This window comes from Chiloscyllium plagiosum, unplaced genomic scaffold (genome assembly GCF_037043375.1).
Source record: "Chiloscyllium plagiosum isolate Xiang-an unplaced genomic scaffold, Cpla_swu_hap1 HiC_scaffold_12, whole genome shotgun sequence".
Classification (NCBI taxonomy): domain Eukaryota; kingdom Metazoa; phylum Chordata; class Chondrichthyes; order Orectolobiformes; family Hemiscylliidae; genus Chiloscyllium; species Chiloscyllium plagiosum.
This window is the reverse complement of record NW_028270150.1, coordinates 44113575-44130213: the sequence shown is the minus strand read 5'-3', so window position 1 is coordinate 44130213 and position 16639 is coordinate 44113575. Positions and strand designations below refer to the sequence as shown.

Here is a 16639-nt window from a genome sequence, read left to right as displayed (position 1 = left end):
AATGTTTCCAACTCCCATTCCTCAGCAGTATTCCAACATGGTTCCTGAACTCTCCTTATCTACCCAATGAGAAAACTAGAGGACATACCGAAGTGGGGGAGCAGCTAAGGCAGGATCTATTAACTCAGTTGGCTGGATGGCTGGTTTGTGATATAGAGTGAAACCAACAGTGTGGGTTCAATCCTCATACCTGCTGAGATTACCATGAAACACACTCCTTCTGAACCTCTTCCCCTTGTCTGAGGTATGGTGACCCTTGGGTTAAACCACCACTAGTGGTCTCTCATGAGAGAGCAGCCCTATAGTCCTTTAGTGACGTTATCTTTACTGGACAACATGAAATAAAAACTCCCTTTGGCTTGTCAATGTTGACCCTGGCATCGCAGGTTCTGTTATCAGAGTCACTAACAGAATGACTTCCCACCAATGGCACATTTGCATGGAGCTCTATTGGAAAGGAAAATTCCAATTTTTCATCCAAGGCCTCAATATTCCCAGTTCCTTTCAGCGTGTATGGGAAACCAGGCCAGGAGTAAGTTTCCTGTGTTTGTCAGAGAAGCAGCATGAGGGAGCTCCATTTTTTTCGGGTATGTTGCTGTAGACCTCTGTAATTTCTAGCAACAAGACTCACTAAAGTCCTTAAGCAAAACAACGGAATCATCTTGTTGTCACTTTGCCTCTGTGTCGTTTCAGGGAACAACAGGGGTACCTTCCTCACATTCCTAAATGGAAGAGGCAAGTTGGCAAAGATGACATTGCGGAGCAAATAACTATGTTGGCCCAGAACTTCCAATTAACATTAGAGCAGATCTGTCCAACAGCAATCGTATCAAAAAACACCCACTGTCTTTTTCATGCTATTTGCAGCAAGATTTGAGTCTGGCATTCCTACACACCTCCATTACAACCCAACTAACACACAATGCAGAGCAATGAAGGCAAAGCTCTCTCAACTATGATGTCAGAAGAGCTGGAGATGTCTTTATGGGCAGCAGCAAACCATATGGAGATTAACAGGGAAATGGTAAGTGACTTCTGTAGGTATTAAATAGCTTCTTATTTTATTAGCATATTTTAAACATTTAATTAGACATTTATTCTTGAATTGTGAGTAATAATTTTAAAACTTATCTTAAAGATTTAATGCCATTTTACTTGATAGAATCAGAGTGTCAGACATCATGGAAACAGACAGTTCAGTCCAACTAGTCCATGTCGATCATGTTCCCTAAACTAGTCCCACCTGCCTGTGCTTGGCTCATAACCCTCCAATCCTTTCCCATCATGTACTTATCCAAATGTCTTTTAAATGTTGTCACTGTATCTGCATCCATCACTTCACCTGGCAGTTCATTCCACACACAAACCACACTTTGTAAAAAGAAAAGTTGCCCTTAATGTCCTTTTCAAAACTTTCTCCCCTACCTTAAAAATATACACCCTAGTTTTGAACTCCTCCGCCCTAGGGATAAGACCCTGGCTTTTCACTTTATCTATGCTCCTCATGATTTTAAAAAGCTCTGTATAGTAACCCCTCAAACTCTTACACTCCAGTGAAATAAGTCCCATCCATCCAGTCAATTTTCATACCTCAAATCCTCCATTCCTGGCAATCCTCCATGTCTGGTAAATTTTTTTGAACCTTCACCAATTTAATAATATCCTTCCTATAACAGAACTGTACACACTAGTCCAGAAGAGCCCTCACCGACCATCTGTACAATCAGAGCATGACTTCTCAACTCCTATACTCAATGGTGATCATCCCTTTCTTATTTCTATTTTCTACACATAATTACATGGGATGATCCCTCAGAAATATCTTAAGTACAGCAGTAATATTTTCCTTAATCAAAAGTACCATATCCCCTCCTTTCTTGCCTCCTTTTTATCCTTCCTATAGCACCTAAACCCCAGAACATTGATCGCTAGTCCTGTCCTTCCCTCAGCCATGTTTCTGGAATAGCAATGTCGTCCCAATCCTATATTCCCATCCATGCCGAGTTCATCAGCCTGACCTGTAGGACCCCTTGCATTGAAACAAATGCAGTTTAATTCTTCAAAGTTAACTTGTTCTCAGACTGGCTCATCTGTTTTTTTTTCTAATTAATTTGCTCTTTCCTGATTCAGAACTATCCTTGTCTGTCTTTCTATTTTTAGTTATACTTAGGAACCCCCATGCCCTCCTCTCTACTAGTTTAAAGGCTGCCAAAATAGAATGATCAAATCTCCCCACCAGGATCGATATTGGTCCCTTTCCAGTTTAGGTGAAACCTGTCCCCCTTAAACAGTCTTTTCTGCCCCAGAAGAGATCCTAATGATCCAAAAATCTGAATCCTCGCACATTGCATTCTCTCTTCAGCCACTGATCTATCTGCCCTCTTTTTATTCCTTCTCTCATTAGAACATGGCACTGGAAATAAACCAGAGATTACTATCTTTGAGGTTCTGCTTTTTAACCTATCTAGCCTCGTTTTCTAGGCCTTTTATTTTGTTCATTGGATGTAGGCATCACTGGCTAGGCCAGCATTTATTGCCCAAACCTAATTGCCCTTGAACTGAGTGGCTTGCTGCATTATTTCAGAGGGTAGTTAAGAGTAAACCACGTTGTTGGGGATCTGAAGTCACATGTAGGCCAGATCAAGGATGAAAATTCCATTCCCTACAAGATACAGTGAACCAGATGGTTTTATGACAGTTGATAGTAGGGTTCAAAGCATCATTGAAAAGATGAGAGTTTTAATCCATATGCATTAATTGAATTTATATTTCACCAGTTCTTTCGTAGGACTTGAACCTGTGTCCCGAAAGAATTAGTCTGGGCCTACGGATTACTCGACCAGTGACATTACCACTTCCTCCCCCACCCCTCCTCCCCGCCTATAGCAAACTTTGATAGGGGTAAGGTGGCAGAGTCGCAGATGGGTCGAGTGAACAAATGCTTCATTTGGATCAGAGACGTCCGGTTGAGTTCGAGGGGCACTGGGATAAATGTTGGTAGGTTTAGAGTCAGATCAGGTGGGACACTGTAAAGGTTGGGTGTTAGGGCAGGATATTGGCTGAGGGGGGGTTGGGGTCAGAGGCAAGTAGGGATCTGATCAGGGACTGTCAGGAGAGGGAATTTGATCAGGATGGGTTTGGGGCATGGATATAGGGGGTGATGTCAGAGGGGAGTGGTGCATTGGAGTGTATTTTGGGGAGATTTTGTGGAGGGGTGGAAACGTGGGTGTTAAATCTGGACAAGGTGTTGGGTGTCTCTGGGGGAGGAGTCAGTCTGTGGTGAGTCATGGGTTAGTTTAATAACCCTAAGAGTTAAATCGTGTTTTAATTCCTCTAAAGTTTCCCGGGTAACTATTAAGCTAAGTACATCAAAATCATCTCATATCTCCAGGCTGATGTTCCAGACACTGGGTAATTATCCTTTGGAACTTTCAAATTCCAGGGCTGCTGCTCAGCAGTAATCACTGGGATGCTTGGACGGTCCCGACACACAACTTATGTCTACACTTTTAGGAAACTACCTTCCTATTGGAAGTTTTGGGTCATTATATCTATTAGACAAAGAAAAAAGAAAATGAGACAGAAAGAATGATACAAGAAGGGAAAAGCAAATAAGACATATCTTTCCACATTTTCTCTAAAGTAGACAACACTTTGTTAAGGAGATAGCAAGGGAGTGGAAGAATGCATTAAGTACAGAAAAGGCCCTGACAATCTCCCTACTGTAGTATGCCAAACCTTGTGTTCAGAAATTGGCTGTCTCATAAGCCAGCTGCTCCAATACAGCTCAAATACTGGCATTTACTCAACAATGTGGAAAATTACCCAGCTATGTCCCATTCATGTTCAACCTGACAAATCAAACCTGTTCAATTAGATTCCATCACTCTACCTTTTGATCATAAGCAAAATGATAGAAGGCTAGAAGGAACAAGGAACAATGTTATTAAGGGGCACTGACTCAGTAATAACTTGCTCACTAACACTCAGTCTGATTTCTGCCAGAGTCATTCAACTCCTGCCCTAATTTCAGCCTTCATCTAAATGTTGAGAAATGAGCAAAATTCCAGAGTTGTGTTGAGAATAACTGCCCTTGACAAAATACAATAAATAGCATGGTTGCTACCCCAGCCATCACCTTAAACATTCACTCCCTCCTCCATTAATGCACAGTGGTAGTAATAAGTACCATCTACAAGCTGTTATAGCAACTCACCAAGGCTTCTCCAACAGGACTCTACAAACCCATGAGCTCTACCACCTAGAACAGCAGATACATGGGTGCACCATCACCTGCATGTTCCCTCCAAGTCTCACACCACCCTGACTTGGTTCGATATTGTCATATTTTCACAATCATTGGATCCAAACCTTGTGGTGTAGCCAATCCACCACATGGACTACACAGGATCAAGATAATGATTGAACACCATCTTCTCAAGGGCACTTGAACAATGCCTACTGACTTCTCAAAAATATAAATAAATGAAAGTGAGAGGACCTCTTTCTACTTCCCTCAACCTTCTGTTGAGGCAAGTAATGATATTGTGAATGGAGAATGAGAGGTTATGTGAATGATAGTGAAGGAAGGTAGGAATGCAGCAGTTATGATAACAAGCCAAATGGATATGAGGAGGAAGTGGATACAGCCTGTACCTCTGTTTTGTGTGTTAAGACAGCATTAACACTTATCTTTTATACCTTTGTACATTCAGTTTAGTTTGGCTTGTCCTTCTCAGGGCTTCAAGGCAGCACCAAAGAGCAAAGAACTGCATGATCTACACCTACCTAAATTCCATATACTGCCGCAGTGCAATGGCAAAGCATTTCAATGAACTGTGCTTAGAGATACATTGCTAAGTAATGAAGGTACTTATGATTTATTAAATGAGATATTACTTTTCCATTGTATATCTTATTTCCTAATTGCATCTGCACTGCAACAAAAATCAAGATTATATTGGAAACCTTTTGTGTTGGATACGTTCCAATTGTGACCAAACATAAATTTCAAGCAAAAAATTATAAATAAGTGCCATCTATGAATACATTTTCTTACTGTGTATTATTTGTTTCCTATCTGTTGCACTCTTACTCCATAATTTGAAACACTATCCAAAAGATGATAAGATGCCAAAGCTACAGGGAGGTTGTCAGGATAATGGATGAGTTAAAAATAGATAGAAGAGGCACCAGAAAGGCTGGCAGCACTGGTAGTGGATAAGTAATCAGGTCAGGATGAGATTCATTCTATGTTGCTGAAGGTACAAATTGCAAAGGCACTGGCCACAAACTTCCAGTTCTTCTCAGGTAGTGCTATAGACAGGGGGCAGCATGGTGGCTCAGTGGTTAGCGCTGTCACCTCCCAATGCCAGGGACACTGGTTCGATTCCAGCCTCGGCTCACTGTCTGTGTGGTGTTTGAACATTCTCCCCACGTCTGCATGGATTTCCTTCGGGTGCTCCGGTTTCCTCCCATAGTCAAAAGATGTGCAGGTCAGGTGAATTGGCCATGCTAAATTGCCCATAGTGTAGGTTATTAGTCAGGGGTAAAAATAGGGGAATGGTCTGGGTGGGTTAGTCTTCGGAGAGTCGTTGTTGAGCCAAAAGGCCTGCTTCCATAATGTAGGGAATCTAATTTAATCTCAACTACTATATATAAAAAGAGAGAGAGAGATAAACCTGCCAGTCAGAGGCTTTTCAGTTTAATCTTGGTGGTGGGGAACCTCTGAAGCAGTAACCCACTGATTTTTTTATGTAATGAAGTAACAGCAGTGTATGAGACCAATGGAGCTGATGCCCTTTTTCTGGATTATTCATGGTGACTGTGCTGCTGAAGTGATGTCTGCCAGTTAATCAACTGGACAGATGACAGAGAGTAGTTTAAATGAGTTCCCAGGGAAACAAGCTTCTCCTGGAGGTCCTGTTGACCAATTAGTTTCCCTTCTCATCACCACTTACATTTCCAGTCCACCAGAAACAAGGAAATGAGAGAATGCTATCAGAATCACACCTGTTAGAATCAGGTATGAAGGATTGGTAGCAGTACAGGAAAACGTGCAAGTCTCATGTCAATAGGAGCAAATGCATCCCCACAATACATGTCATGTCCAATACACAAATAGCCTCTCACCTGATTTAATGTCTCCTAACTATCACTTACCCAACACCAGGTCCTATCTCTAACATTCACATTCTACACCTCAAAAAACTCCCATTTCTTGCTGTTCCAGCACACCTCCCGCTGTAGAGCTATCACAGCTATATCCCCAAACAATCACTGACAATCCCTTTTTTTATTAACATCAGGGAGACCCAGCAAATTAAAAGGTGATGAGGAGAGGGCTGCAAGACTACATCACAAAGTCCCTTGTGAAGACATTATTGGGGATCCTGGGTCAGGAATAACAGCCTGCAGCCAGAGGCATCTTAAAAGTTGTTCAGGATGCTAGGTGGGGACTATCGTCACTTCTTTCTAAAATGTGGCTTCAAGAGAAGCGTGAACTAAACAGAGGTACAACAGACTTCCTGCTTTTCTCTCTACCAACTCTTTCCTCTTCCCAACATACTCCATCTGCTTGAATGCTTTCATCTGGAGAAGAGCTATGAACATACCTACAAGAAATCAGAAGAAGGCACTCAGTCCTTTGAGCCTGATCTAATTTAAAAATCACATTCCTGAACACTATCATTTTTCAATCCCCGATAATCTTTCATCCCTTGGTAATGAAGAACCTAAGTATTTTTAAGGCAGAGATATGGAAAATAATATTCATTCACTGCCTTTTGAGGGAAGTAATTCCAAAAATGCACAATTCTCAAAATTTTTCATCATTTCTGCCTTCAATGGGCAACCCCTTATTTTGGACCTGTTAGCCCAGTTGCCTGGCAGCTTTGGCACAGATGGGAGAAGGAGCAGTAGAAACTTCACAATAATGTGGATCTTACATCCTGGGTGTCAGCACAGATAGTGGGATGTTGCAAGTGTTTGAGGCTGTGAAGAGATAGGGTGAGTACATGTTATCAGGAATAATCGGCCAACAGCTATGCCAGCGAAAAGGATCACTGGTGTGCCTCAGTGGGCAATGTCACCAATAAATTTTACTGCAGAGAATGCTGATGAGGACTTCACTCAGAGGAGCGGCACGGTGGCACAGTGGTTAGCACTGCTGCCTCACAGCACCAGAGACCTGGGTTCAATTCCCACCTCAGGCAACTGTGTGGAGTTTGCGTGGGTTTCCTCCCACAGTCCAAAAATGTGCAGGTGAGGTGAATTGGCCATGCTAAATTGCCCGTAGTGTTAGGTGAAGGGGTAAATGTAGGGGAATGGGTCTGGGTGGGTTGCGCTTTGGTGGGTCAGTGTGGACTTGTTGGGCCAAAGGGCCTGTTTCCACACTAAGTAATCTAATCTAAGAGTGTGCTGATGTACATTGTGATACAAGATGCACTGGTAGTTCTGTCAGACTATCTGCCCTCCATAGCAAAGACCAGCTCCAATGCACACGGCTTCATTCAGAGTTTGCAAATCTTTTTGCTGTGTAAGTACTGGCCAGCTCCTGGACCACATATCAATGACCTTTGAAACAGAAACCCCAGAAGAAAAAAAAAAGGTAGATGAAGATACAAAGAGAAGATTTGACAGCTGGCTGATTTTGAAATTTGAATTTTTTAGTAAATCTTAATTAGGGAGTTTTATCGGACTAGTATTATAGAAGGGAAAGTAAAAGATAGGTTAGAGAATGGAATTATAAATAGTTGTTAGTTAATTATTCTCTGTTAGACTTTACAAAAATATAAAGTTGTTAATTTTTACTTTAAATAGTGACCTTTGGGATAGGTCTTGGCCTCTCGAATTTGAACAGACTGCAGCACGGGGTAAATTTTTTCTATGCTGCTGGTTTAAAATTAGTAGGGAGGGTTTACCTCGTGTCATAACAATTTGGGGGCTTTCATCTGAGATATGAACTGGTTTAGATAGATTTGAACAGATTTGTGGGTACAAAATATCCGAGCAGATTTAAACACTTGCAGGTTAGTGTCCCAGATCTTTAAATAAAACGTAGGTGAGGCAATTAGTTTAATTTTGGTGACTTGTGGTTGATTAAATTAAAAGTGAGAGAAATGGCTCTTAAAATTGCTAAAGAGATTCTGGGATTTGAAAATGATTCTCAAATTTGCCAAAAAAGTTTCAAAGGAAAGAAAAAAGGCCAAACTTTTAGAGTTAATAAAGAAGTTAGATTTGGGTTTAAGCAAGGACAAAAGTAAAGCTGAAATTGTAAGGGAGTTACTCAAACACTTAGGTGTGTCAGAGAAACAGAGAAGTGCAGTAGAGGTAGAAAAACAAATTACAGTTGAGGAGAATGGAGTTAGAAGATAAACAAAGTGAGAGAGAGGAAAAAGTCGGTGGAGGGGGAAAGAGAGAGGGAGAGAAGATTCTTAGCTAAGGGGAGAGAGAACGAGAGAGAGAAAAAAGAGAGAGAGAAACACACACAGTGGTTAGCACTGCTGCCTCACAGCGCCAGAGATCCAGGTTCAATTCCTGCCTCAGGCGACTGACCGTGTGGAGTTTGCACGTTCTCCCTGTGTCTGCGTGGGTTTCCTCCGGGTGCTCCGGTTTCCTCCCACAGTCCAAAGATGTGCAGGTCGGGTGAATTGACCATGCTAAATTGCCCGTAGTGTTAGGTGAGGGGTAAATGTAGGAGTATGGGTGGTTGCGCTTCGGCAGGTCGGTGTGGACTTGTTGGGCCGAAGGGCCTGTTTCCACACTGTAAGTAATCTAATCTAATCTAAAAAAGAGAGAATTTGAACTTGAGAAGTAACGACTTAGTCAGCAAAGTCAAGTTAACAGGATGGACATTAAAAGAGACAGTAGTGATATCTACAAATATATCAAAACTCTGCCAAATTTTGATGAGAAAGACTTGAAGCCTTCTTTATTTCATTTGAAAAATTGACGAGGCAGATGGAGTGGTTCGAGAATTTATGGGCAATGCTAGTTCAGACTAAACTAGTAGGCAGAGCTAGTGAGCTATTTGCCGTACTGTCAGATGAGGGGGTCAAGAGATTATGAAGTAGTCAAACAGGCTATTTTAAGTGCTTATGAATTGGTACTAGAAGCATATAGACAGCGGTTCAGAAACATAAAAAAGGAACCAGGTCAGACTTATGTTGAGTTCAAAAGAATTAAACATAAGACATTTTGATAGATGGGTGTGTGCTTTAAAGATAGATAAGCCCTTTGTGGCTCTAAGAGAGATTATTCTGCTGGAGGAGTTTAAAAACTTCCTTCCAGAGATGATAGGAATTAATATGGAGGAACAGAAAGTTGAAGAAATGAGAAGGGCAGCAGAATTAGCAGAGGAATACATGTTGGTGTGTAAGACAAGCTTGTGGCCAGAATTTTGTCCTGTGAGGGATAGAAGTTGGGAGAAGGGGAGATCCTACACTGTGAAACCAAGAGTAGAGAGCACTGTAAGAATTTACCACAGGATAAGAAAGAAGCCCAAGAAAGGTGGAAAGGAGGTGAAAAGCCTCAGGTGTTTTCACTGTGGTGGAGTGGGACACAGAAAATTACAGTGCTGGTGGTTTCAGAAGGGGACTGGGAAAAAGTGTGTTCACTGCCAGAAGGTCAGACACAAAGTCACAGTGCTGGTCATTAAAGAAAGGCATTGTGGGAAAAGATGTGGTCAAAGAAGCTAAGCCAGTGGCATTAGTGAAGATAGTAGACTCCAAGAAGAGCTAAGCAGCTGGAGGAGAGTGCACAGCCTAGGCAGGGGCTTGGTATGGAGTTAGTTCCTGATCTTGTCAAAAAAATTACCTCTGTGGGTAAGGTTCATTCAGAAAGAACAGGGAGAGAACGACAAGTAGTTATAATCTTGAGAGACACAGGATCTAACCAGTTGCTAAGAGTAAGGAATGAGCAATTATGCACTCTTTCTGATCCGTTATCCAAGAGTGTGGTAATCTGTGGAACAGATGGACAGAAATTTAGCATTCCCCTATGTAAGATCAGGCTGGAGTGCCAACTCAAAACTGGGGAACTAACAGTGGGAGTGATTGACAGAGTGTCAGTTCCAGGAATTCAGTTTGTTCTTGGGAATGAATTGACAGGATCCAAGGTGAGAGTGACACCTCTTGTTATGGAGAAGCCCAAGGAAGACCAAGAAACTGAAGAGTTAAAACAGAAATATCCTGGTATTTTCCCAGACTATGAAATAACCAGATCGCACCATCATAAGTCACAGCACGAAGCAAAAAGTAACGAGAAAGATGAAGGAGTGAGGTTCAGTTAGCGGACATCTTGTTTGAAGTAATTTTTTTTAGATTAGATTCCCTACAGTGTGGAAACAAGCCCTTCGGTCCAACAAGTCCTTTCCCTCTGACTAATACCCCAAACACTACGGACAATTTAGCATGGCCAATTCACCTGACCTGCACATTTGTTTTGGACTGTGGGAGGAAACCGGATTGTGCAGGAAAAAACCTGAACAGGCAGAAGTGTTTAGTCCTGAAAGGTTAAGGGACTTGCAACAGCAAGACAAAACAATAAAATATATATATGTGGATGCGTACTCCAAAAAGGAGGCAGAGAATACGTCAGAGGGTTATTATCTAAAAGATAGAATCCTGAGATGGAAATGGAGACCACGGCAGGTTAGTACAGAGGAGAAATGAGCCGAAGTGTACCAGATTGGGTTGCCAGTAGCATATAGACAGGTGGTGTTATGGGTAGAACGACCTGTAGGAGGTCATCTAAGGGTATGAAAGACTCAGGCTCAGGTACAAAAATATTGTTATTGGCCTCGAATGCAGAAAGTTGTGAGAACTTTTGCCGTACATGTCATACATGCCAAAGAGTCGGTAAGCCACAGGCGGTAATAAAACCAGCACTTTTGTTGTCAATTCCCACATTTGATGAACCTTTCACACAGGTTATAATCGACTGTGGAGGCCCCCTTCCAAGAACTAAAAGTGGGAAGCAGTAATGGATCTACCAGATTTCTGGAGGCAATTCCATTACAGAGTATCAAGACAAAAAGGGTAAGTGGAGGAGTTAGTAACTTTTTTCACACGGTATGGGCTATTCAGAGATTCAGTAGGACCAAGGGTCAAATTTTACTGCTAGGCTGTTTAAGGAGGTTTTGATTAGTTTAGGTATACAGCACTTTAAATCCAGTGCGTATCATCCTGAATCCCAGAGAGCTTTAGAAAGGTGACATCAGACCTTGAAGACTATGTTGAGAACATACTGTCAGGATTACCCAAACGATTGGGATAAAAGGTAACCCATTTGTACTGTTTGCCATTAGAGATGACCGAAACGAATCTACTCAGTTTACTCCCTTTGAGTTAATATTTGGGCATGAAGTGAAAGCCCTTTGAAATTAATTAAAGAAAAATTGACAGGACCAAAATCGGAGATTTCACACTTCAATTAGGTTTCGGAGGTGAGGGAGAGACTAAATTGAGTAGGTTAGTTAGCTAAATAGCACGGGCAGAGTATAGAATGAAGCAGGTAGCAGATAAAAGCACGGAGACTCTGATGTTTTGCCGAGGGGATGATGTGTTACTACTGTTACCAGTGATAGGAGATCCCTTCAAAGCCAGGTTTAGTGGTCCCTATCAAATTGGGAAAACGTTGAATCAGGTGAACTATCTAGTAAAGATGCCAGATAGAAAAAAAAGTATTGGGTATATCATGTGAACATGTTGAACCCGTATTATACTGGAGAGAAAGAACTAGAGAAACAGGTGTTAGTTACAGCCTTGCAGAGTAAGGAATCAAATCCAGATGATGTGGATTTTGATGTGCCTCAAAATAGATTTAAAAATGAAAAAGTCCTTGAGGAGTGGGATAGGTTAGTAAGTATCTGTCTCAGGAGCATAAAACGCAGTTGAAAGATTTGTTACTGCAGTATAAGGATGTATGTAAGAATCAGATGGGGAGGACTAATGCTACTGTACATGAAGTAGACGTATGAAATACTGCTCCAATAAAACAAAACCCTATCAGTTTAATCCTTTCAAAACCAGACAGGTCCAGAAGAAAGTGGAGGCCATGCTCGATGAGGACACCATCGACCCAAGCCAAAGTGAGTGGAGTTTGCCAATCATCTTAGTTCCCAAACCAGACGCGTCTCAATGATTCTGCGTGGATTGTCAGAAAGTCAACGCAGTTACAAAATTGGAATCATACCCAATTCCTAGATTGGAGGACTGTATTGAGAAAGTCAGACAAGCCATTTACATCAAGTTGGACTTACTGCGTGGTTACTGGCAGGTACCATTATCAGAGTTGGCGAAATAAATTTCTGTATTTGTAACTCCAAAAGGGCTATATCAGTTTAAAGTGATGCCCTTTGAATGAAGAACACACCCAACCCATTCCAAAGACTCGTGTACAGAGTTGTGGCTGGGTTAACAAACCTTGCAGTCTATTTGGATGATGTAGTGATCTTCAGTAAGTCCTGGAAAGATCACATGGTACAATTAGCAGAGCTCTTTGAATGACTATGAGAAGCAAAACTGATGATAAACTTAAACAAAACTGAATTCGTGAAAGCTGAGGTGACATTCTTGGGACATAACATTGGTCATGGAAGGTTGACCCCACGAAATGCAATGATGAGGCTATCCAGGAATTTCCATGTCCACATCGAAGAAAGAGGTGCTTCGATTCTTAGGACTCAGCAGATTCTATCGGAAGTTTGTTCCGAACTTCAGCAGTGTAATGGCACCATTAACTGATTTGCTGAAGAAGAACACAAAGTTTTGACTGTCAAAACAATGCTAGGAGGCATTCGACCATTTGAAAGCAAGATTAACTATCAAACCACTTTTAGCTACACCAAACTTTTCAAAACCTTTTAAAATCGCCATCGATGCTAGTGACATTGGAGTTGGAGCTGTACTGCTACAGGAACATGAGGATGTGATTGAACTGCTAGTTGGTTACTTTTCAAAGAAAATCAATAGCCACCAGAGGAAATACTCCTCGATCAAAGAAGAACTACTGAGTTTGGTACTGGCCTTACAACATATTAATGTGTATTTCATGAACAATAAGTCGGAGACAATTGTGTACATAGATCACAATCTTCTTACCTTCTTAGAATATTTTGAAGATAAGAGTATGAGACTATTTCATTGGAATCTTATGTTACAGACTTTTAATTTAAAAATCGTACATGTAGCAGGTCGTAAGAATGTAATCGTAGATACGTTATCGCAGAATTAACTGATAAAGTATAGATATGATTTGTATTTATCCAAGTTTTATAAGAAGTTAAGGTGAACTTATATTAATGTTATCTGTATGTTATGGTAATGTGTTTAAAGGATGAAAAAAATGGAAGTCATCTTTTCATTACGATTGTTCTTTTTTTAAGGTGGGAGATGTTATGAAGGTGTAAGGGGTACTGTACCTTTAAGAGAGTCGAAAGAATTGGCAAGCACACAGAATGCTGGAGAATTTACAATGTAACATTTTGTCCTGCAGCTAACAATACCTGGGTTGCTATGAGACGAAAACAGATTCAAATGCAGCCAACCAGTTTAAATTATGCCCCAAGATACTAAACTTGAGTCAAGCTTGAATTTAGTATTTTGAGAATATTAAAACCAATGAAAAGATCAGATGCTTTTGGGTATAAGACCAGGAAAAATTAAAGAGTTGGGGGAGAACTGCCAAGCTACCAACACATGCAGACTGCCCACAGAATAGCTCTCTTAAAAAGGTACCTTTATCTATCAATGACCTGTGAAACAGAAACCCTAGGAAAAGATGATTGAGGAAGGTACAAAGAGAAGATTTGACAGCTGGCTGGTTTTGATATTTAAATTTTTTGGTAAATCTTAATTAGGGAGTTTTATCAGGCCAATATTATAGAAGGGAACGTAAAAGATAGGTTAAAGAAAGGAGCTGTAAATAGTTATTATTTAATTATTCTTTGTTAGACGTCTTTTAAAAAAAAAGTTGTTAATTTTTACTTTAAATAGTGACCTTTGGGATAGTTCTTGTCCTCTTGAATTTTAATAGATTACAGCATTGGGTGAATTTTTTGTGTGTTGCTGGTTTAAATTAGCAGAGGTGTTTACCCCATGCGGTAACACCTACAGCACATGGACTGTAGCAGTTCAAGAAGGCAGCTCACCGTCATCTTCTCAAGGGCAACCAAGGACAGGCAATAAATGCTGACCAGCCAGTGACACTCACACCCAGTGAGTGAATAATTAAAACTCAGGATTCAGATGCAAATGTGCTTCGTCAAGGTTTACCAGTGTAAGTTATCAAAACAAGTACAACAGAAAGACACTTAACCAGACAGCGGACCCAGCTGCACCAGAGCTAAAAATCCAGTTGTCTAGGGTACTCGCCCTTCTTCACATTAGTTCTAGACCCCTCCCTGCTAAAAGGTAGGGTGCATTAACTGTTTCCAAACCACAACTATAATCAAAAATGTCTTTGACCACAACTGACCCTGGGGTTGCACATTAGGTTGTTAATTGGCTGCGTGATGCTCACACACTGACGTGTGAGAGATAGAGAAGGGAATTTTCTCAGTGGTGTAAGTACTGTTGAGATTAATGGAATTATATTTTGTCGTATTTTAAAATCTTAACTTTAGATATGTATAAATTATTTGGTTTATTCGATTTTGATTTTATTGTGTACGATAGGCTGGTTTTATAATTCAAACAAAAAAAAATCTATCAAGACAGATTTCAGTCTAGGATCTGACTTATACAGTTATAACATTAACTGGCAATGAAAAATGACTCAACCCTTCAAAAGGATATTACAAACACACAAAATAAAAGCAAACATTGGCCATTTGGCTCCTTCAGCCAACTCAACATTTAATGACGTCGTGGCTGGTGTATTTGTTTTTCAATTTTCACATTCTCATCTATCTTGATATTCTTCAATTTCTTTGACAACAAGAATTAACTCTGCCTTAAAAATATTATGATGTGCATGCGCCGGTGTTGGAATGGGGTGGGCAAAATTAAAAATCACACAACACCAGGTTATAGCCCAACACGTTTATTCGGAAGTACAAACTTTCGGACCAGTCCTTCTTCGTTAGGAACAGCGCTCTGAAAGCTTGTACTTTCGAATATACCTGTTGGGCTATAACCTGATGTGTGATTTTTAAAGTTATTAAACAATTCCGTCTGCATTGTCTTCTAACACAGAGTTCCAAAGTTCTCAATCCTCAGAAAAAGTTTGTCTCAATTCTTTACGCAGTTGTGAATGCATGGTATGTGTTGCCAGCTGTGGTGGTGGAAGCAGAGTCATTAGGGACATTTAAGTGACTGCTGGACATGCACATGGATAGCAGTGAGTTGCGAGGTGCGTAGATTAAGTTATTATATTTTACATTAGGATTAAACCTAATCCTAATGTAAAATCATGGGCCAAAGAGCCTGTTCTATTCTGTCCTAAAAGGGAGACTCAATTTTTAAAATACTACTCCCTCATTCTGGACCTACCCATAAGAGGCACATCCTTTCCAGATCCAGTGTGTCAAGATCTATTTCAATCACTGAATTCCAGCCGAAACAGGTCCAGTCTGCCCAATCTATCTTCATACAACAACCCACCAATACCAAGTGTCAAACTCATGAACTGCCTCTAATGCATTTACATCCTGTAAAACAAGGGTAACAGGATGTAAATGCATTTCCCTTAAAAAGGTAAATTCGACATTCAATAGTTTATGTAGATAAATGCACCTCTTGTAGTTATAAGCCCTGCACAAATATGAAAACAAACTTTGTTTTAACCAGCACCTTGTGAACCGGCACTCTCAACAAACCGGCAAAAATATATACCTCAAAGCTTGTTCAATTGAATGGCAACACGAAATATCAACAGTTGATTCAAATGGAACAATTTCTCTTCAAATACCGCGATGTCAAAGGTAGTCAGTTGAGAATGGAATGAGGAGGCTTTATGCCGTTAAAGTTTTATTTAAAACAAAGTCGCATTATTTTTAATTGATTTATGCCCTAAATAACCTATTACAGTGACGTGTATACTCCCGCATTACGTTTGTATTACTTAGTTTTTACATTAATTGCGTGGACCTCTTGATTATCCGGAGTATTTGATCAACCGACATTCTCTTAGTCTCCTAGGCGCCGGTTAATAAAAAGTTTGCGGAACATACAATCTCAGTTTATCAACGTGGTCTTTCTTTTGCAGTAGTTTTCACTTACCAACCACTCGTTTTGGCGTTTGAGTTGCATTCACCAACACTATATTAAGCTACAGTTCCAGGACATAGTTACCACTAACAATGCACATTTCTACAATCCCTCTCTCACTTGGGTCATGACACAAACCCCAACAATTGTGTTTCTCTGGCCCCACATTAAATGGCGGTATGAAACAACCCAAACAGCAGCAGTGGGGTGTTGCCAATTCTCAAATTCCCCATCTTCTGCCCTCTGCTCTCAACTGTTTAAAACGTGTTACAGCTTTCCTCTGTTCAGAGAGCTGCTTTAACATCAGGATCTGATGAAAAACTGCTAAACAAAAAGCTGTTACGTTTGTGGAGGAACTGAGCTTATTTTCTCTTTACACGACCTCACACAGAAAATACTAGCTGACCCAACCCCTTGTAGCTAACTTT

General features: G+C 40.7%; 1 long non-coding RNA gene across 1 annotated transcript in view; it reads right to left on the bottom strand.

Annotated features, from left to right (window-relative positions):
• Positions 1-16525, bottom strand: part of LOC122555229 (uncharacterized) — a 32048-nt gene extending 15523 nt beyond the window's left edge. Inside the window, exon 1 of the long non-coding RNA XR_015758848.1 lies at positions 16224-16525. This is a non-coding gene — a long non-coding RNA (uncharacterized LOC122555229). The remainder of the gene's footprint in view (positions 1-16223) is intronic.
• Positions 16526-16639: the final 114 nt, after the last annotated feature.